The sequence below is a fragment of the Canis lupus genome, chromosome 18, assembly GCF_048164855.1.
Source record: "Canis lupus baileyi chromosome 18, mCanLup2.hap1, whole genome shotgun sequence".
In the NCBI taxonomy this organism is placed as follows: domain Eukaryota; kingdom Metazoa; phylum Chordata; class Mammalia; order Carnivora; family Canidae; genus Canis; species Canis lupus.
The window spans coordinates 11751435-11775726 of NC_132855.1; the positions used below are offsets into that span (position 1 = coordinate 11751435).

At 34.3% G+C, this 24292-nt stretch overlaps 1 long non-coding RNA gene across 1 annotated transcript; it reads right to left on the bottom strand.

The window, feature by feature from the left end:
* Window positions 1-747: 747 nt before the first annotated feature.
* Window positions 748-23625, bottom strand: LOC140609446 (uncharacterized). The gene is made up of 2 exons (XR_012011279.1): window positions 23458-23625; window positions 748-1125 (listed from the first exon to the last, which is right to left on the bottom strand). It is a non-coding gene; the product is annotated as an uncharacterized lncRNA (long non-coding RNA).
* Between the last annotated feature and the right edge of the window lie 667 nt (window positions 23626-24292).

Below are 24292 nucleotides of genomic sequence, written 5' to 3' on the forward strand. Positions count from 1 at the left end.
TTGTCAAAATGTAATCATTTTAAGTTCCTAATAATAGAAAATAACTTGGTGAAAGATTTCTTCACCCAGTGACCTGTATTACAATGAGGAATTACCTGGGGGGATAGAGGGTGAGATAAAACAGTGGCGAGCCTAAAGACACGGTGAGGCTGCTAGATACCAGCTCCTTGGGGATATCATCTGTTTTATTCAATCCCTTTCCCCCTAAACCTAACACAGTGCCTGTTCTGCTATTTTTGTCAAAGAGCATCAAAAGTAGAAAACAAAAAATCTTACTATTGCAATGATATGGATGAAACTAGAGGATATTATGCTAAGCAAATTAAGTCAATCAGAGAAAGACAATTATATGATCTCACTCATATGTGTATTTTAAGAAACAAAACAGAGGATCATAGGAGAAGAGAGAAAAAAAAAACAGGACAAAATCAGAGAGGGAGACAAACCATAAGAGAGTCTTAATCACAGGATACAAACTGAGGTTTGCAGGAAGGGAGGGGGTGGGGGGATGGGGTTACAGGATGATGGACATTAAGGAGGGCACGTGATGTAATGAGCACTGGGTATTATTTAAGACTGATGAATCATTGACTTCTACCTCTGAACCCCATAATAGATTATATATTAATTAATTGAATTTAAACAAAATTTAAAAATTTAAATTAAAAAGAACAAAAAGCTTTACATTTCTCAGTATTTGACTCTAAAAATGGAATGTTGAAATTGATTAGGTAAATTAATTCAGAGTTTAAAATAGATAAGGAAGAGTTTATTCAGTCATCGCTCTTAGTGTGAATTTAAGCATGACATTGTTTTTAGCAGCTCTGTTCTTAAGAAGGCAAATAATCAGATTGTAGAAGAGCTCAAATATGCAGATTCTTCAACTGAGACACTCAAGCAGGTAGCCAGATGATCCACTGTCACCAACATGTACGGGAAGATAAGTGGATTGCCAGAAGCAAAACAGCCTCCTCTATCCTGCTATGCCCGTTTTTTTTGTTGTTGTTGTTGTTGTTTGGTTTTTTGTTTTTTTTGTTTTTTTTCAGATACTTAGTGACACAGGTTGTATCTCTCAATCTGTTTATAACCAGGCTACTATAAATAACATGATCTCCCTCAGGCATCCTGTGAACAATAAAAAGAAGTTTATAAGAATAATAATACTAAAAGTCAATGAACTATATTAACACAGTATAAAAACAAAGTGGTTCTCTGGCAATTTGGTGGTGTAAGGTAGAGTTTCATTTAAAATTCTTAACTAAGAGAGATTTTTATGTTACCCCAGGATATCTCCTTTGTCTTCCTCTGAACATCCAGTTTAAAATGAACAAAGACAATTTTATAAAAATCCTTTAAAAAAGAGACATAATCTTCCCCTTCCAAAGCGAAAAAATTAAATGAAACAAAATTTGTTAATAATAACTCACTGATAATTTTAGCCAACGCTACAGTAATCTCAGTTCCAGAGTAGAGATTCACCACATCCAGAGCAATGTTTTACAAAATGTGTGCACAGGGCAGCCCGGGTGGTGCAGCGGTTTAGCACTGCCTGCAGCCCAGGGTGTGATCCTGGAGACCTGGGATCAAGTCCCACGTCAGGCTCCCTGTGAGGAGCCTGCTTCTCCCTCTGCCTGTGTCTCTGCCTCTCTCTCTCTCTCTCTCTCTCTCTCTCTCTGTCTCTCATGAATAAATAAATAAATAAAATCTTTAAAAAAAAAATGTGTGCACAAATCACCTGCAAAATTCAGATTACTATGTTCCACACAAACCTATTAAATCATAATCTTTGAAGATGTGGAGATCTGCATATTTGACAAGGTTCTTAAGTGATTCTTTAGTATACTGAAGTTGAAAAACCACTAGTCTAGAGTCTACTGATTATCTTCCAGATAGCATTTCTAGACTGCATGGTGAAATGGTGTATTATGTGCCCACCCAAAATGCATAAATGCAAACTCATTCAAAGAAAATCGTCTACCAGCTACTTGTTTTCATTAGGTTTCTTTTTATTATGAAATTATATCAACTCGCCCTGTTGCCCATTTGACTGTCAAAGCATTTTCGGTATGTCTTTATTAAACCATTTCAAAATTCTGTACTTTTGAATCATTTCAAGGAATAAAATATTGGAATTTCTGTTACACTGTTTATAGAAAATTCAATTATAGAATTTTCATGTGGTATTAACTGAAAGATGTTTAGTTCATCTCTCCCTATTGATATTCCAAATTATCCATGAGCCAAACCAGACTACCAGGCAGTGGCCATACTCATCCCTGATACGAAAACTGAAATACTTTTACAAACCTATACTTTGATTGCTGTGGTTTGTTAACAGTGAGCTTCCTCTGATATTTGTTGGGAAGATAGAGTTGAATACTTTTGTTGAACACATCACAGTACACATCTGTTATGAAGCCCCATGGTTTGCTTACCAAGGAAAACAATAGCCCTTCCTTAACCAAAATGATCTTGTATTTCTATTTGCTGTGGCTGCTTAGATCAGTAGTATAAAGTATCTAACACATAAATTTCATGATAAACTTTAATTCCAACTAATATTATTAAAATTTCCTTAGAATTTCCCTTCCTTTCCTTTTGAGCCTTTTTTCTTCACTTACTTTAATTTTCATCTTGCTTATCATGATTTTTGTCTGAAGCTTTTTGAATCATTTTTGGAATAATGAAGGACATAAATAAGCCTTCACTATACTAATGATACAGAGTTGCATAGTCATAACTATTCAAAATCTTACTGGATGTAATTCCTATTATACACATTTTATCTTTCAACCCTCTATGTAAAATCTCTAATATACAAATTCAATATTTAACATTACACTTAGAAAAAAAAATCATTAGGACTTGAGTAAGAATAGGATAGGCAATGATGGGATATAGTGAATTCTCCATTATGGGAGGTAATCAAGGTAATCAAGCAAAAGTGAAGTCACTACTTAGTAAGAACATTGTAGAAGAGTTTTATTTTAGTATATGTGCTGCTGAAGCAAGCACTGTAGAAGAGTTTTATGTCAAATAACATTGAATGACAAATATTTGGAGTCTCTACTAACTCTGAAATTCTTAAATTTATTGCTTAAAAAATTACATAGTTATCAGAAAAAAAAGTAAAAGAATTAAAGGAAATATGTATTTCCCAGAAAAGAGTATTTCTAAATACATAATCAGGAAAAATTATATTTCTAGAAATAGACTGAATAAAAACTTGTCATATTTTATCTGTTAACGCAAGTAGACATGCACTGCTTGCCTAGGTCCACACTTTCTATCTCAAATTGTATGAATGAACAAGCTACAATAAAATCTGAGAGTGATTTAAGGACTTAAGTTCAGCATTTGCTTCATATTTCTTCTGACAAAACTTTTAGTAGTATAATCTTCAGTGCCAGGAAATCAATTAACTTGAAAATTTGCCAATGTTGCCAATAACCAGTAATATGAATGTAACCCTTTTGCATCTTGGGCGTGGAGAAATTAAATGACCAAACACATTCAGCTAAATCTAGCCTTGAGAGGAGGTTGTTTCTTTGCAGTGAGGTTCTTTGAAGTGAGAGATGGAAACAGCAATGAAGGAAAAGGCATCTGAGTAATCATATAAAGTCTTCCAAGTGGAACTCAGCCCAAAAGACACTTTTGTTCTGTCCAAAGGCACAAAAATCTATGAAGACCCATCTAACCCCAGCATTTCAGGGCACAATGGGACTCTCTCCACAGAAGAGCCCTTCTGTTAAAAGCATGGTTTATGCAAGTTGGTAATAACAATTACAAATAAAAATGATGATCAAGATAATGAATATTATTACTGAATTCTAGAAAAGATATAAGCTTATAATGTAAAATTAAGCACAGAGCTACTGCAAATACAGAGATTAAGAACTCTGTCTATCCCATTTAGAAACTAATTCTGACACTAAATAAGACCAGACCAGATGGGGCACAGAGAAGTAATTACTTTTTTACTTTCTGTCCTGTCCATGGCTGCTTTCACTTTATAGCAGCTGCATTGAGTAGTGACCACAGAGATGATATGACTGGCAAGGACTGGTGGCATCTGATCTAAAGTGTAGTCTACTTTCTGTGAATGTCTACATGAGCTTCTTTCATAACTAGCTTTTAATAATTCTTTATGAAAGTGTTTGCAAAATGAAAGATTGCTTGCTGTGTCACTGGGAATGCCTTAACCTACTCCTCTTTCTTGAATGAGGCTTTTCAGTGTTAGAATCATTCAGCATTTTTAAATAGCATTTCCTTGTCCTCCTGTATATAGCATTGCTGATGAGAAGTCTACTGTGATTGTAGTTTCTGTGGAGAAAACTTGCCTTTCCTCTCTCCTTGAACTTGAAATTTCTTCTTTATTCTTGATATTTTAAGTTTGGAGATAATGTTTTGGTGTGGTTTTTATGACTATCTATCCTGATGCATAATAAGCGTGCAATTTCAACATTTAGTTTAGTAAGTCTTCTTTATTTGAAAACATTTGCAGCCTTTTTTTTTTTTTGTATTTTGATTTTTTATCCCCTTCTTTTCTCTTCTTTAATCGGTGTCTATTGCAGTCTGTTACTATTATTCTAGCTTCCCTGTTCCACAGGTTCTCTTTCACATTTCTTCATCTTGGCATCTTGGTTAGTTTCAAGGTACCTCACAATCATTTTTTGATTTGTTGAATTCTGTCTTCAACTGTGTACAGATTAAAGTCTGTATTTTTCAATTCCAATATTTTGAATTAGTCAAATACATCTTTTCTTGCTTTTAGGAGTTGCTTTTCATAGATATTAGTTCATCTATCATACTTCTGAATTTGCTAATCAAATAGTTCAAAGACATTTCTAGATCTTTTATTTTCATTTTATGAGCATACTTTTTTTTTTTTTTTTTTTTTTTTCATTAGTTAGTTCTTTGGGAGCAGTCTTCCTTCACCTGACTTACATACTTTGGAGTATTGGTTTATAGACTCATCTTGAGAAGGAATTTTGTCATTATTATTGTTGTTGCTGTTCTTGCTATTGCTGTTGTCATTTTTATTTCCACTCTGAAGGCCCATTCTTTTCTAGGAATTTTGGGGTTTCCCTTACCTGGCATCCCTATCCCATTCTCCCGTGCAGAAATAGATCTAACACTGGCAACTTGGAGCTCCTGACCCATAGAGAACTCAAGGAGATTTAGCCCCTGCCACCGAAGTATCAATAACTTTTATTATTTCCATAAATATTCAACTTCATATAAGCCACAACCTAGGCAATTATCAATCACAACTTTCTTTCAGGCTTTTTTGAGAACCTGGCTTCATGCTGTGAACTAGTTTCAGCCCTTAACCTTGCTTGAGATATACTTAAATGCTGTCATCTCATAAGAGATAAATTCTTCCCAATTCTAGACCCAGAGTCCCACCTTGCTTGATGCTTGTATTTTTTTTTTCCCTTTCTAGTCCATGGAAATGCTTATCTTCTTTCAAGCACTGATATAGCTTTTTAATTTCAATATTAAGTGTTTAATCTATTACCACTATTTTGGTTGCCAAAAGAGGAGAGATTCAAACCACAAACTTCTCTCTGCCATTTTGAAAAGATAAAAGAGTGAACACTGAAATTAGATAATCAGACTGATAAAAGTAAAGGTTCTAGAGTTATGATCCAGAAGTTTTATTCTTAGGTTTATACCCAACAGAAATGCCTATCCATATATTTACCAAAGACATGTACCAAAATATCCATAGACATACTATTCATAATAGCTTCATACTGGATGTTATCTAAATGCCAATAACAGTTGAATAGATAAATAAATCATGGCTTAGTCAAACAGTAGAACATTATATAATAATGAGAATGAACAATCTGTGTCAGGTCATAATAATATGAATAAACCTCGCAAGTAACATGGCAAGAGAAAGAAGAAATTCATCAAGTTGCATGATGTTATAAAATATAATAATATTATAATTATATTATATAGACTATTATAAAATATAATAAATAAAATAACCTGTGAGATGTTATAAAATATATTGTTACAAAATATATTATGCTACTATGAAAAGATTTTCAAAACATATGATAGAGCTTTATCAGTTTCATGGTTTTTCAAACCCCACTCCTAAATTCCCTATGGATCCATGGACCTCAGGGCTAGTTCTTGTTTCCAATTAATTGTAGGTTTGGTTTGGTTTGGTTTTATTCTCTCAAAAGGACACTGTTTTCCACTCTCACAGCTATAGAGTAGGAGGAATTTAATCTCCAACAGAGCAATCAATTAAAGAATGGTAAAAATTATTTTTAACTTCCTTAATCAATAGACTTGCAAAGAGATTATTAAAAGTATGTTTACAGAGAACTTTAAAAATTGAATAGAACTTGAGCTTCCTGAAAGATTAATATCTTTATATAATTCTAACCCTAGATTCTGAGCCTGATCAGAGCTTCCTTCCACAGGTTTTAACTAGTCTTATAACTGAACCCATGAGGAGAAGTAGAAGGAAACTCATGACATTGCTTACAGTCCAATGCCACCAATCCATTGATTAGAGTGCACTGATAACTGGATTCCTGCCTCATTTTCAATTACCCTGCTTGGTTTTCTAGCCTTCCATTTTAAAAAATTGCCACTGTTTTATAGAAATTCAATATCTTCATGTTAGAACTTCTGTCAATTGTCTGCTCCAACAGGCAGCTAGGATCTTGGATTCTGAGTGAAGTTGCTAAGAGAAATGTTGCATCCATCATTTCCTTTCATTGATGTTATCTTTTGGTTTTAAAACTCTACAATAGCCCCAAAGCCTGATACTCCTAGCGAATCACTGAATTTGGCCTACAGCTCTCAAATTGCATCTAATTGCGTCCAATATTCAGAAGCCTTCTACTACTGTGCCTGTTTTTTTTTTTTTTTTTTCTACAAGCCTGTCTTTGAAAAAGCAAACAAACCATCAAAGAAATTATCTCCTCAACCAATACTCTTTAGACTGGGAGGTACTATGTTATCAGAACCCAGTGAGCATAGCCAATGGCTTACTCTAAGCCAATAGAGTCTTTTTGGATTATATTCCAGAGTCCAAGAGGAAGATGTAAAAACATTTGCCACAAACCAGAAACCCAAGAAGAAATACTCATTATAGGCATGCTCAGCTTTCCTCAGCCAGGAACATTCTGAATCTTCTCAATTTTTTTATTCCAAGCCAAGAATCATCTGATTTAATGTGAGTTCACATTCTTCCTCAAGTCTGTGTTTAGGCTGTCTTTTATATTTAATTAGTTCCTAAAATGTACATGCATTGGCCATCTATTCTCATTAAACCCAATATCTGCTTGACATTAGGAGTCCTACAAGTATTCAGTCCTAATCTGAGCCCTTGCCTAAAGAAGAGCCATCTATTTTGGAAGGCCTTGTTCAAGGTAAGAAGTCATGGTCACTACAGACATTCTCATGATCACTGCAGACATAAGTAATTGATTATGACACTCTTACCAGGCTTGAAACGGGCTTCACCATACATCCCCATAGAGCAATTCAAGCAGCCACTTCTAACTGGCGGGAGTTTTCATAAGAGATAAAATGTGCTGTAATTCATACTTAAAGCCTATACAAGTTTTAGTTTAATTAACTATAGCTTACTCTAACTCAAAAACATAGGGGAAAGTCTGACTTATATAGAAAACAATAGATGAATCTGATTGAGTGACAGATTTCCTTCCTTTATCTTTAAGTTCCCACATTTCTAATTCTTAACATGGCCTAGTACTTATCACATATACATCTCTTTTTTTTTATAGTTATTTTTTTAATTTATGATAGTCACAGAGAGAGAGAGAGAGAGGCAGAGACACAGGCAGAGGGAGAAGCAGGCTCCATGCACCGGGAGCCCGACGTGAGATTCGATCTCGGGTCTCCAGGATCGCGCCCTGGGCCAAAGTCAGGCGTCAAACCGCTGCACCACCCAGGGATCCCACATATACATCTCTTAAGATGTATTTTATTAACTTATTAAACCTCTCCTTGGGATCCCTGGGTGGCGCAGCGGTTTGGCGCCTGCCTTTGGCCCAGGGCGCGATCCTGGAGACCCGGGATCGAATCCCACGTCGGGCTCCCGGTGCACGGAGCCTGCTTCTCCCTCTGCCTGTGTCTCTGAGCCTCTCTCTCTCTCTCTGTGACTATCATGAATAAATAAATAAAATCTTTAAAAAAAAAAATAAATAAAAAAAAAAAATAAACCTCTCCTTAGTTTGTAATTTGCTTTCTTAATTCTTTGGCATCTGTCACATTTCCTGGGGACATATGGGGTGTTATTATTCTAGGAGATAGGAGATCAAGTCTATCTGGTCAGTTATTTCTGAGGACTTTTGGCTACACCACATCTGGCCACATATCATTAGCAATCCATTCTACCTTATATTTGCTTTTGTTACCACGCTTCCTACATGTTTCTGTAACTTGCTGGCTCACTGCTATCCACTCCCTCTATGCACTAATTATCACTTATATTTAAAAAACAAAGCAACTATGCTTTATACATAGAAATAATAGAAGAAATAGAATAGCCACACAATTTACATCTTCGCATGTATTTTTCAAATTAATGAACGACCACTCATGTCCCTTTGTCTACATTCTTTTTTCACAAGGCCACTTAATGAAATGCATTGTATTATTATTTTTCATTTTTTTTATATTGCGTGCACCTAATTATTAATACTTTCAGTAACCATATTTTACTTGCACTAATTTCCTTCTCAACAAGATTTCTTGACCATCACTGGTTTAGGTATTCAGTAGCTAGTTCCTCAACTAAGTAATTGAGGATAAATCCAAATCTCACGCTAGAAAAAAAAAAATTCTTTTTGATTAAAAACCAAATAAACAAATGAGCTTGTAATGGATGTTAGAGAGGGACTCCATCCTAAAAGCCAAGATGCAAAACAAAACAGAACATCAGCAGGAAACTCATTCTTTAAATATGATAGTCTCCACCTGTGATAAGAAATAAGCTTCTCCCTGGGGATTTTATACTCTCCCCTCTAGAACCAGGTGACAAGCAGGAGCAGTACATGACAGTATGAAGAAAGCTTCATTTATTTTCTTTTCATTACCTAAGAAACTGAGATGGGTCAGATGGAAATGAAGACCTATGAAAGTTAGCAGTGAGCACAAGCACCATTCAAGTGCTGCACTGTCCAGAAACTGTCTCCGATAAGGTAGCACGGGCTCTGGAAGGGTCTTTGGTTTCTCTTAACTAGAAACTGATGCTTTGAAGTACAAATTAAAACTGAGAAGCCTGTCACTCAGAGACTGCTGATAGCCTTTAGGTGGCTGAACTAATCTCATGCCAAGATAGAAGACTGAATTTCAAAGTAATTTGCAAAGTTAAATATAAAATATAACTGTGAGGGATCCAGAATGATGTCCTTTATTAATTTGGTATATGGACTCAAAATATGTAGTAAAATTCTGCAATACCATTCTCTATAATGAGCCTTGCCTTTGCAGGCCCAGAATAATTTTCAGTGCAAAGTCACTGATAAGGCCAAAGTATATATTTCTTACAGTTTGGGGCATCATAGATAGGCTTTCCAATTATTTTTAGTTTCAATTAGATTGGTGAATTTCCCCGTAACTCATCTGAGTCTAATCATATAATTATGTTCCATTTAATTGAAAATGAGTAGCTAAAAATGTTTAGATTAAAAAGAAAAAAACCAGTAAGCTTCAGATGATGAAAGTTCTGTCAGATATTCCAAACAAGACTTCCAAGGTCATTATTGTCTGGATCATAGACCTTAGACCAAACATTACACAAAATGTTGAAGTTAAGTAAGCAATATGCAAAGAAAAACTGAATGTAACTTATTAAATACAGCTTAGTGGTTAGAAATCTAAAATTGAGTGTTCAATTTTCAGCCTTAATAACAAGCTAAATAGCATTTCTAAGTCTCAGTGTCTGCAAAATGTAAATAATCACGGTAACTATCTCTGTTGGGCACTAGGTCTCCATCCTAACATCCTTCTAGTGGGCCTTCCTCCTCTGGAGATACTAAAATATAAAAACAATATTTCTCACACTCTCTTAGAGCTAGCCTGCATTCAAGATATGTTCTGCATTCAAGATATGTAAGTACTTTTACATGTTTGAAAGTAAAAGACAAAGCAAAGACCATCTCCTTCCTCACTTTGACTCTGAAAAACAAGGGCATAGAGATGCAGATTTTGTTTTCCTTTATAATCATATTCCAGTATGTAGGCCCAGTTTAGAAGGTCAGGAGGCACCAGTGGTGCCTACACATTCCAGTGTACAGTCACTAGCTTCACATCTCTTGACTGGAAGTTTGCTTCATTGGTGGCTCATTGAAGTAGTTTCCTGACCTGCAGATTGCCTTGATGGCCATGTCACTCACAGTTTTTTAACTAGTAGATACCATGGTAGCCTCTGATTTAAGCAGAATTAGAAAAGCATCTTTTATGTGCTTTTTAGCCACCTGTGTATCTTCCTTTACAAACTGCCAAGTTTTTGTCTTTTTGTTTTGTTGGGTTGTTTGCCTTTTTTCTCTTTTATTTTGAGGTATGATTTACGTATGTTGCTCTTACGTGTTCAACTTAATGACTTTTGACCCATGTATCCACCGGGGTAACCACCAATCCATTTACGATATGAAACATTTTCATTATCACAGAAAATTCCCATCTCCTATTTACTAAATCTACACTACCTCAAAAGCAAGCACTTTCTGATTTCTAATACATTATTTTCAAGTTTAGCTTATACTTGGAATTTATAAAAATGGTATAATATACATTATATTCTTTTGTATCTGGCTTCTTTCACATGGTTAATCTATATTGAATTCATCCCTGTTGCTGCCTGAACCATCAGATTGTTCTTAAAAACATATATATATATATATATATATATATATATATATATATATATATTCCTGAGGAGTATTCCTTTTTATAAGGAATCCATTTTCCTGTAAGTTTATCCATTTTCCTATAAAGTCACTGATAAGGCCAAAGTATATATTTCTTACAGTTTGGGGCATCATAGACTTTGGGTTGTTTCAACTCTTTGACTATTATGAATGAAGCTGCTATAAACTTCCTTGTACAAGTCTTTTATCGGCCTATTTTTTCATTTCTCTTGGGTCAATATCTGGGGTAAAATCGCAGTCATTGGGGGGATTACATTAAATGTTATGAGAAATGGCCAATTTCCAAACCACTCGAACGTTTTGTACTCTCACCACCAAAGCATGAGAGCTTTATTTCTCTAAATAGATGGAAATACTTAGTGTGTCAGTCTTCAATTTCACCCATCTTGTGTTGGGAAATAGTGTATCACTGTGGTTTTAATTTGCATTTTAATTTGCTTATTGGCTATTCAGTTGCATTTTCATGAAATGGCTATTCAAGTATCTTTTCGATTTTTAAATTGGATTGTTAATCATTTTATTGCTGATTTTAGTAAGGTTTTATATAGTCTGTCTTAAAGTCTTAGCACAGGTATATGTGCTAAGAATATGTTTTTCTTTCATAGACTATAACTTTCTATCAATCTTACAATGTTTTATGAAGCAGAAGTTATAATGTTTACAGAAATACATTCTATCAGTGTTTTACTGTAAGTTTGTATTCTGACTATTCTAAACATTTCCCAAAATCTTAAAGACATTCTTTAATTTTTGAAATATTTTATTGTTCTTGGTTTTATTTTATGCCTATGATTAACCTCAAATTAATTTTCATGGACAGAATGGGAATAGGGTCAGGATCCTATTTTTTCACAGATTCAACCAATTGTTCAGCACCATTTATTTGTAAAAATGTACTTCCCAATGGATTGCTTCTCAGCTTGTTGGAAATCAATTGCTCATTTGTGCTGAGTCACGCAAATTTTATTGTCAGAATTATTTGTCTTTCCGTTATACCAACACTACATCATCTTATTATAGCTTTATAGTAAGTATTGAAATTAGGTGGTGAAAGTCCTTCAAGTTTATTGTTTTTCAGTATTGTTATGGCTGTTTCAGAGTGAATTTTCATATAAATTTTGTAAATAACTTATCTACCTTTCAAAAGAGCCTGCTGGATTTTGGTGTGTATTGTATTAAACCTTGAGATTTATTTGGAGTGTGATCTTTATTCTTTCTTACAAATCCACCTTATACTTTCATCTGGCATTAAAGTTGACTCTTCCTTGAACAGTATGGGACAGAACTGTGCAGATCCACTTATACATGGATTTATTTTTGATACAGTGAGGTAAGTGTATTTTCTCTTCCTTATGATATTCTTTTGAATATTATTATGATTTTCTTAATAACATTTTCTTTTCTCGGCTTCATTTATTGTAAGAATATAATATACAATATATGTAACATGCAAAATATGTGTTAATAAACTGTTTATGTTATCACTAACATTTCTGGTCAACACTAAGCTATTAGTAGTTAAGATTTAGGGGAATCAAAGTTATAATGTGTTTTTTCAACTGTGTGGGAGGTTAGCACCCCTAACCCTCGAATTGTTCAAGGGTCAATTGTATTCAATTTTATTCTGAATAATCTATTTTAGCCATCTTCATAGTGCATATCTGCTCCAGACAAAATCTTACAAACTTTGACACTTTGAAATGTCTTTATTCACCTTCATTCAGAAGGCTGTTTCTCTGTGGACTGAACTCTACATTGCCCGATTTTTTTATTTTTCATTTTTAAGCAATTTAAAGATGTTGTTCCACTGCCATTTGGTTTGTTTCTGTTGAGTGGTCAGCAGTATTTAGTGTCATGTTACCAGGTATGTAATGTGTCCTTTTCCATCTGTATTTATATTTAGTCTCCATACTGCTCTTCATCTTTGGCTATAATATGCTGATGTGTGGATTCTATTTGATCTGTGGGTTTTTTGTCAGTATAACTTATATTTTCTTAAAATGTAAGTTGAAGTCTTTCATCAATTTTTTAAAGTTCTCATGTAGTAGCTCTTCAAATACTTTCTTTGACCCATTCCCTCCTCTTCTCATCTCCATCTGCAAATGTATTTTACACCACTGGTTATCAACTAGGAACAATACTGTCCTCCAGGAAATATTTGATAATGTCCAGACACATTTTTGGTTCTCTAAGCTAGAAGGGTGTTTGCTAATAGCATATAGCAGATAGGGGCTCAGGATGTGACTAAACATCCTGTAATGTACAAGATATCCTCCCACAACAAATAATTGTCTGGTCCAAAATTTCAATAGTGCCAAGGTTTGCAAACCATACTGTAGAGTACATGATATTGTTTCATAGGTCTGAGACATTTTGTCTTGTTTTTATTTCACTCTTTTTCGCTTGTATTTTAGTTTCAGTGTTTTCTATTGACTTATCAGGAATTTGCCAGTCTTTTTCTCTTCAATATTCAGTCTGTTGTTAAGCCCATCTAATATATTCTTTATTTTTGATAATATTATTTTTATTTCTTGTTTTTTTATAACATCAATATCTGTGCTAAAATTAATCATCTCTTTTCCCATGATGGCTACCTTTCTCACTAGAAACTTTAGCATTTTTATCATAGTATTTTAAAGTATATTTCTTATTTTTCCAACATCTGGGCCATCTCTAGGTCTGTTCTATTGACTATTTTATGTCTTGACCCTAGGTCCCATTTTCTTGCTTCTTTGTATGTCTTTTTTTTTTTTTTTTTCTTTTAAGTAAGTTCTACATCCAACGTAGGACTTAACTCATGACCCCATCAAAAGTCACATGCACCACCAACTGAGTCAGCCAGGCACCCCTCTTTGTATGTATTTAAATTTTTGAATATATGACATATTTTGTGTAACACAATAATAATGAATGAAGTATTTAATATCTGTCCACAGAAATTAGCATGCCTCTTCTCCTAGGCTGTTAGAATGTAGGCCTAAATTAATCTGAGATTAAAGTCAAACTGAATTTTAACTTGTGGTAAATTTAGTTTGATTTAGTTCACTAATTGTTTTAAGTACTTCGTGAATAAAATCAGTCTATTCTCTTTATTAAGACCTGTGAGGTGAACTTTACCAGGATTCTGGAATTGCTTATACTTCTTAAGTAAGTTGTTAGCTTTCATAACAGAATTTTCAGAACTCCCCCTGCATGGTCTAGCTTTCAGGTTTTTAGAAATTTAATCTCATAATTTATACATATTTTTAAAGATTTTATTTACTTACTTGAGAGAGAGAGCACAGTGGGAGAGGGAGAAGCAGGCTCCTTGCTGAGCAGGGAGCCCAACATGGGGCCTGATCCTAGGACCCTAAGATAATGATCTGAGCCGAAGGCAGATGTTTAACTGACTGAGACACCCAGGCACCCCCTCACAATTTCTGAGAATACGCTTACTATCTAGTACCAAGTCATGCTTTCTGGATTTGGGCATTTTCTTTTAGCATCACTGCCCAGTAAAATATTGAATAGATGTAGTGAGAGTGGATATACTTATCTTATTCTCTAGTTAGAGAGAAAATCTTCATTATTTCATCAGAAAATATGATGTTAATCATAGATTTGTTACAAATACCCTTTATCATATAAGGAAGTTTTCTTTAACTGCTAATTTGCTGAGACAGTTTATCATAATGAGATATCGACTTTTGTCAGATGCATTGTCTGAATTTTACTAAGATGATGCTTTACCTGCTTTTTTCTTTTAAAATAAAAAATTAAATTATGTTTTTGGGTTTGTTTTAATGTACATAAGGCAAAAGTCACATTTTTTGGTGTAAGGTTCTCTGAGTTTTTAAATATGCATAGATTCGTATAACTACAACCAGAGATACAATACAGAAACATTCCTAAACCTCAAAGAATTATCTCACATATTACATTTGTAGTTAGAATCCGTTCCTTTCTGAACTCCTGGCAACCACTGACTTGTTTTGTCTTCTTTTAGTATTGCCATTTCCAAAATGTCAAATTAATGGAAGTATGCAGTATATAACATTTTAATATTGGGTTCCTTAATTTAGCATAGTGCATTAGTGATTCATCCATGCTGTTGTACATATCGATAGTTTGTTCTTTTTATCATTTTGTTGTGTTCCATTAGATTGATTTGTTTTTGAACAATAAACTAAGCTTGAATTCTTGAGAGGAAACCTAGTTGGTCATGGTGCAGTTTTGTTATCTTTTATTAAATATCACTAGGTTGATTTGATATGTTTCATTAACAAATGTATTGTCTTTACAAGGTACATTGTTCTCTAATTTGTTTTCTTATAATGGCATTGTTAGGTTTTCATATCACTTGTATCCTGGGTACATAAAACAATTGGAGAAGTCATCTTTCCTTTATTTTCTGAAAGAACTCTTGCAATACTGTTGTTTCTTCATCAAATGTTTGTTAGATTATACCAGTGAAGCCACAATTATTTGTATGAAGACTTTAAATTAAAAAAATTAACTACTGTAGTTGATATATTGCTTTTTCATTACCATTCAGTTGTCAGAGTTTTCTGTTTTGTCTTTTGATATCAACATTAATCTACATGTTATTTAGAAATGTGTTATTGTCCACTCAGATATTAGGGGATTTGTGTATCTCTTCAATATCTAATTTAATTACATTGTGTCAAACCAACATACCCTACTTGATTTCAATCTTTTTTAAATTAATGAGATGTATTTCATAGCTACCTAATGGCCCAAAAGTGGCATTGGCCTACATTGGTAACCATTCTTTGATTTTGATTACATCAAGGTGTCTGATATTGTTCATATCTCTTATGCTTACTAATTATTTTTGTCTATTTGTTCTATAAATTACTGCAAGAAGAGTATTAGAATTTCTAAGCATTATTATAATCTATTTCTCCCTTTGGTTCTGCCTGTTTTTGCTTGATGTATTTTAAAGCCCTTTATTAAGTACTTTGACATTCTGCCTTGCTAATAAAATGATCCTTTTATCATTTTGAAATACTTATCAAAAACAACACTCTTTGAACCTATCTGATATTAATATAGATATATCATGTTCCTCCTGTTTACTCTTCGGATGGTATATAATTTGTCATCGTATTATTTTCAACCTACCTGTTCTTAGATTTAATGTACATCTACGGTAGACAGCAGACAACTTAACTGTGCTTTATCTTATCCATTCTGGTAATTTCTGCCTTCTCATTGCATTTTTCTTTATTTAAATTGAAAATGAGCACAAATATGGTTGGGCTTATATCTAACATCTTCCTATTTATCTTCTATGTATGCAATGCTTTTAGTTCTCTTTCCTTCTTGTCATTTCCTCTTTAGGGTTATTCAAATTATGGTCACTATTCTATTTATTTCTCTTCAGTGATTTTTAGCTGTGTAGACATTGATATGTATTGAGATAAGGAAATACATATACGGAATGGGAAAACGTGAGGCACATGGGTGGCTCAGTGGTTGAACATTTGCCGTTGGCTCAGATCGTGATCCTGGGGTCCTGAGATTGAATCCTGCATCAGTCTCCCCACAAGGAGCCTGCTTCTCTCTCTGCCTCTGTCTCTGACTCTCTCTCGAATAAATAAATAAAATCTTAAAAAAAAAAAAAAACCAGAATGGGAAAATGTGAAAAGGAACCCCATGTTGTTGGATTTTATTCATAACCATCATTATGAACTAATGATTGTTTAAAAAACGTACTTCCAGGGGCACCATTTGGCTCAGTCAGTTAGTTGTGTCACCTTCAGCTCAGGTCATGAATCTGGGGTCCTGGGATTGAGCACCATGACAGGCTCCCTTCTCAGTGGAGAGTCTGCTTCTCCCTCTCCCTCTGCCCCTCCTTCCCCTGACCAGTTCATTCTCTCTCTTTCTCAAATAAATAAATAAAATATTAAAATATATATATAATAAAATATATAATAAGTAAATATATTTCCAAATTTTCCACCAAAGAGCTCAGAAAAATGTCACCTAAAGCAATGAGTACATATAATTTAATGTCAGAGATGGGATTTTAAACATCACTTCCAACTAAAGTATATGAGTTTGAAACCAGAAAGTAAAAGGTGAGCTTGAACTATTTCATTGCATCAGAAATCAAAAATGTGTTCAAGTACTAAATGATACACATTAAAAGAATACAGTAGATTACCTGAAAGGAACTTCCACTGGAAAAATTTAAGGCAAATTAAATACAGAAAGATGATACTGACTTTTAACATATTGGTATGAAAGAAAGAGAGAAAGAGAAGGAAGGAAAGAGGAAGGAAGGAAGGAAGAAAGGAAGGAAGGAAGGAAGGAAGGAAGGAAGGAAGGAAGGAAGGAAAGAAGGAAGGAAAGACGAAAGAAAAAGAAAAAGAAGAAAGAAAGAAAGAAAGAAAGAAAGAAAGAAAGAAAGAAAGAAAGAAAGAAAGAAAGAAAGAAAGAAAGAAAAAGAAAGAAAGAAGGAAGGAAGGAAGGAAGGAAGGAAGGAAGGAAGGAAGGAAGGAAGGAAGATTCAATATAGCTAGGGAGATACCTTCTGTCTGAGAAAAACAAGAGACTGAGTGAGGGAGAGATCTTTGTAATACAATTAGAGAAATGGAAAAAAATCACCATTTTGCAACTAACAACATAATGATTTTACAAATTTCATGAACAAATGCTAAAATCAGAACAAAAGAAGAAAGATGTATTCATACTTGGAGATTTTGTTACCCCATTTCATTAATTGAAAGAACAAGTAGAAAAAAGCCAGTAAAGATAGAAAAGATCTGAACAATGCTATCAATCAACTTGACTAATTGCAAATTATAGAACACAATAAAAACTAAACAATATACATCTATTTCAACTGTATAAGGAATATTCACAAAGATACCATATGCTCAGCCAGAAGGTAAGTCTTCATAATTATCAAATAATGATATTAAATTACATTCATTTGCAATAAGATATCCACAAACCTTCAAATGTTTGCATATCAAACAAATACTTCTAAATAACATGGACCAAAGAACAAAAACAAATTACAGCATAAGTTAGAAAATACTTTCTACACAATAATAATAAAAATACAACATATCTAAATTTGTAGAATGTTGGAAAACTAGTGATTAGAGGAAAAAATGTAATTTCAAATGCTTAGATTAGAAAATAAAGGTATAAGTAAAACTAAGCCATCACTTTAAGAAGATAGGGGAAAAAAAATGAAACTGAGCAAAGCCCCCAAAATGTAGAAGGAAGAAATTATAAATATAAAAAAAAGAAATGAAATAGAAATAGGGGGGAAATATTCCAACTCAAAACCTCCTATTAAGCTGGAATTTTTATTTTCTCATTCATTTGTTCATACAACTTATATTTATTTTACAATTCCTTTGAGCTTGGCACTAAGCGAGATGCTATGGAAAAGCTGTGATTACTGTCCCTTTCCTCATTGTTCTTAGGAAAATAATGATATAAATAATAAAATTTTGTAATTTGATCCACTCTATATACAACTTTAGGATGAAGCAAGATTGTAATAGAGAATCAAAGCATCTCAGATGGATGACAGATTGCACAGCAGGAAAGAATGCACACATAGTCCAAAATGTTCAACTGATTTAGTACTGCTCAAAGGTTATAGAAACTTAGCTGAAGTGAAGTGACCATATAGAACAAAAGATATAACAGAGTTTCTTGAGACCTGCCCCATTTCTTGCTCTCTCTACTAAAGTCCTCAGTGACAATGGCTAATAGTCATTATTGCTGAGCACAAGTATTCTGGTCCTTTTCATTGGAACAAATGACGAGATTGTAATTCTAGGAAGAATTTAAGTGTGCAATTCAGTGTGTGCTCTTCCCCCTACCATGATGATCATAAAAGTTAAAAATGGAGCTTCTGTCTGCCTTAGGCCCCAACAGAGAAGACATATAGCAGAGATTGCAGCTAACTCACAAGGACAAGTGGCACAGCAAGAAATAAATCTTTGTTGTTTCAAGTAAAGAAAATACTGGGAATGCTTGTTAGTGCAACATAACCTAGCCTATCCTGACTAAGATAGGGTCAGGAAACTGCTGGAATCCTTGGGGTCTTGCCAGAACCAGAAAGATTAATATTCTGCTGTGATGCAGCACTTTAAATAAAAGGAGGTGACATCACTATTCAGATTTATATCTGAAATGTTACCCTGATAGGAAAAAAAAAAAAAAAAAGACATTCAGCTGTTAGATTATCTTGCATCATTTTTCTGCCTCAAATTATCCAACACTCCTTAAAGCTCATTTTTGCACAGAGGCTTAATCTGGTCTGTTCCGGTCAGGAATAGTGCAGAAGAGGTTAGTTATGAAGGCTCCCATGAGAAAGTGACTATAATTCTAATGTGTTCAGAAATTCATTTATTTTATCCTAAAAAGAGAAATTCCCCTTTATACCTATGCACAATCCCCTATATAGTATGAGTTTAATAAATAACTGTTGATATTTTATTAGATCATCTGTGTTTTTACAAGGGTAACTCATAGGAAATAATAATTGAGGTGAACCATAAGTATATGTTAAGAATGTTACCTAATAGCTTTTTTAAAGAGCTAAAAGTATAAGTAATGGAATACTAAACCATGGTCAATGGGCTTAAGTAATTAACCACATCAATAATTAGATATCCCTAGTGAGGTGAAACTAATGACTGAATTTCGGGATCTATTATATCACAAAGGGGTATAATTCTTGCTTATGTGGCACTAGTCTGGTATCAGTGAAATAATTTAACTTTCTAATGACCTTTTCATTCAGACTTGATTAATTCCATATCATGGCATTAGCTCATGCAGTGAGCCTTAATGCCATGGTAGATATTATAATTACCTAGCAGAATCAAGGCCTATAAGCACTCAGAATTGCAATAGAAAATGTCATCATCTGAAAGTGCTTTGGCATTGGAGACAGATATAGGGCAAAATTATCTATTATCCATATAGCAATCGAATATCTAGGTATCAGAGGGTTTTAAAGTGTGCTTATATTCTCCACAACTTCAAATTATCCAAGGTTATTAGTAATAATACCCTAATGCAAACAACTTGATTACTTTTCAAAAAATATTTATTTGTTTTTCTTTCTTTTTACTTATGCATTGGGTTTAGCTTTTGGCTGCTTCCCCAGAATCCGCTGGTCATACGCTACCTCTAGGGAGGCTCTAGGCTGATAAAAACTCAGGCATACTGAGTTGCCAAACATTTTAAGAAGCCATCAATCTATTATTAGGAAAAATGAGTAGTGCTTAAACAAAAAGGTGTTGGAGTTTTAAAAAGAAGTCCAGAATAGGGAAAAAAAAATCTAGCAATTTATAACAGAAAGCATTTCCAAAAGAAAATGAAACGCCATTCTGTTTTTCAGGTAATATATGGAAAAGTTCATTTTCAAGGAGGCTGAGTCAGACTCAGAATAGTAAAGCTCTTCAGGCAAAAAGTTACCTCAAATGTCTAACTCTTTGGTAATTAATTATGTATTATTGTAGTACCTTCAGTTTACAAATGATTTTCACATTTGATCCTTATGATGGTTCTGAAGAGATATGAATAGTAGCATTCTCCTTTCATGGAGGAGGGTACTGAGGCCAGAATATAGTGCAAGTGACTGAGATCATTAACTATTTAATGTCACTGTCAGAGTGATATCATTAAGAAGGCCTAGGCTTTGCCCAGAATATACCTAAGATCCCATCCCAACTACTTCTGTACCAGCTGTGTGGCATTGGTACTGTTTCTAAACTCTTCTGGGCCACATTCTCTATTTTCTATGGACAAAGAGAAGATAATACCTATTTCAAAGACTTGATATAGAATTAAATAAGAGAATAAAAGAACATTTCAGTGCTTGCCAAAAGTATCCTGGCAAATATTAAACAACAGGCTCTCTGAAGAAAAAAAAATGTATACATATGTGTATGTATATAGGTTTATATAAATGCTATAACCATAAGGGATGTTTAGCACACAAATAACAAATTATAATAATATACACAATACTTATTATTACAAATTCTGTATAGCCAATTGATGCTAACAGAAAGCTTCCACTGGTATTTTCCAAACTCTTATATTGGTAGCCAAATTCTAGCTGCAATTCAAACAGGATTTGACAAACAGAATTGGATCCCAATCTACTATCCCTTTTCCCAATTGATGTATCATCAATAAATCTGATATGTGACATGAATACTGGTTGATATTCTTGTTTAATGAGTTAGGAGGAAAGTGAAACAACCAAAATGCATATCAACTTCAGTTGCTCCTCAACGATGTGAATGGCATCTTTGCTGAATCAAGTAAAGTTTTCAAATGATAAATAAATATTTCCTCAATTTTATACTACCCATAATGCAACTGCATGGCACATTTTCAACTTTAATCTGCATTATTAAAATTTCTTATGATTAGACAACCAACAAAACAATAAATCAGTCTACCTTGTAGTATTTGCAAACCATGGCTAATATCAACCACCAATGTGATGTCATGGAAACCAGAGTTTAAGACGAGATGTGCAGAAGCGTGCTGTTACATAGGATTTTCACCATCCAGGGACAAGAGAGGCAAATTGCCCCCTCAAGAATATAGATAATGGCAAAAGGTAGAAAAATAGTTCAGAAGTGATGAGCTGTAAGAGCTTATTATGTATGTTTCATATTCTATGTAAGTGCAGGCTTACACAATTTTCTTTTTAATAATGGATGGTTTTAATGACTGGCTTGACAATTTCTTGAAAATTAAACAGTGTGCTCTTAGGTGAGCCCATACTAACTGGCAACCAGGCAACACTGGAACCCACCACATATGAAAATTTATCTTTTTCCTTTTGTCTTGTTACCCTTCTAATCATTTTGCGTATATCAGTCGAAGGCTCTACCAAAACCAGTGTAGCACTTCTGTCTGTGGCATCTAAGAGCTTTGGGGAGCTACTAGGATAGCTGCTCTTAATTAAGTCAGCTTCAAAAACTTCCAAATGTGCTTAGTTTCCCTTAACAGTCATTATGCAGCTAACATATAAATTTAGCAGAAAATGTTTTGAAACTATTTTTATAATCTGTCTGTTTTGAGGAAAATAACAAAAAGCCATAAGAAAAAGAGATTACTTTATTTGTAGTTGTTCTCTGTAGAGCTGAACTATGGAAAGCAGCAACATTTATTAGTATCTTTTCTCTTTGAAAGATGCTCACTCTTTAACCTAGGGGGCCATCTATCCTAAGAGTCCATTGCTGACTTGGCCAGTAAGAATTCTGGCCAGAGGCAGGGTATAGCAGGCTCAAAGCTCCTTCAGGACCTGTATCACACTGTGTAGCAAGGTTTCCTCTAGGTAAGAGCATACCAAGTAATATATCTGGCCCTCCTTGTTAGTCCTCCTCTTCACACATATTCTCCCCTGGAGGTTGATACAACTTCACTCGATTCCTGCTACCAAATTTCATAGAGGCTTATTGGGATGTGTGATACCAAATATTATGTTTATTTATCCTGGCCATCTGGATTATACCCACACCATGTGGGAACAAGCCCTGAGTAAACCTGGGACCTTTTTTAAAAATTATTTATTTATTTATGTATTTATTTATTTATTTATTTGAGAAAGAAAGAGAACATAAGCAGAGGAAGGGGCGGAGGAGAGGGAGAAGTGGACTCCTGGCTGAGCAGGGAGCCTGACTCAGGGCTCGATACCAGGACTCTGAGATCATGACCTGAGCCAAAGGTAGATGTTTAATCAACTGAGCTACCCACGTGCCCCAAGCTGGGACCATTTTTATCCATTAATCATGTTACAGTTCTGATGGGATGAGCACCTATCTAGCATTGCTTTACTTTTATCTTTCTTCCTTCTCTAATTTTTTTGAGGAATAGGTGAGAAGAGGAATCATAAAGTGTTATACAAGCATCTTCTCTCATTCCACACAAAACCTCTTCTTGTTTCCTTTATCACCAAACCAAAAGCATTCAAGTGTTTGTTCAGAAGTTACATATTTTACAATCACACAATAAAATAGAGCTTCTCCCAGACATAGGGAAATGAAGTACACTTTCTTCGTTTTATCAACACTTATTTCAACTGCTACTGATACAGATTTTAGGACAGACTAAAATGTAATTTGATATGAACTGTCCCCTACTCCTCATGGGGCTATTTGTTAGATTCAGTTTTGTGTCACAAAATAATCTCTTTACTAGATGCCAGTTTCAGCTCTTCTCCTTAATAGTTTCATGACCTTAGACTTATCACATTCTCTAGTGTCATCTGGAAAATGGAGATGAATAATACATTCCTACTTAGCTGATCAAATGATTGGCGAACTGCTTTAAAAAACGTATTTTAAAAATGTTTCATAAATAGAAAGATACAATGCAAACAAAACATGTTATAGTTAATGCTTAACCTCTAACATAGTTACACAGTTTCCAGAGATAGACACAGAGGTTTGGATGAGGAATTTATCATCCTGAGGGGTCTAGATAAGATACTAGAATGTTTCCAGGAATATTCACATCTTACCATGAGGCAGCCACTCATTCTTTCTATATGGGAGTATTGCTCCAGACTCCAAAGCAGGACTCTGGGGGACTAGATTTCAGGAAGCAAATCCTTCTTACCAAGAGTAGAGAGTTTGCTTCTGTTAATGGACCTGGTGTAAGTGTAGAGAATTATACTGATCAGAATGTTCAGTAGACACCATTTGCCATGACACATTCTGATCAGCGCTTTGGTAATACTGGTCTGGCAGTTCTTAGAACTCCTCAGTGCAGTTCCCACAAGTACCCTCAACCAAGTCATTCATCTCAACTGCTATGTTGAAGTGTGTTCTGAGACCCCGTGTTTAAAAGGCAACTGAAGAAAAATTATTCTGGAATAGGAGTGGGAAAGACACTTTTTTTCCAAAGTACTTTTTTAAGGAAGGGAAGTTTAAAAACTCCCCTTAATTTTTTTTCTGGTTGCTATTCTCTAGGGTCTCCCACATTGACCCAGCCTGTGTACTTAAATAGTAAAATTCCAAAATGCAGAAAGAAGATGTTTAATATCCAAGTCAGCACCAGTCTTCTAAGCCATGCCACCTTTCCATCTGTCTGAGCAGGCATTCCAGTGGCCTTATCTTTAGAAGTCATAAAACCCAGTAAGGAGACACACTAATAAAAGATGTAGGCCTCTCTTATCGACACATAACTGTTAGCAAGTAATGATGAATTAGGAAACATTGACAATAGATGATCCTTAACTATAAATTTCTTGACAGGTGCGAGTTTGAACATTTTATTCTTAAATGTGTTCCAGGGTTTAAAATGTGCCTTTAGAGTTACAATAAAACCTAAGAGGTTTTTTGGTTTTGTTTTTT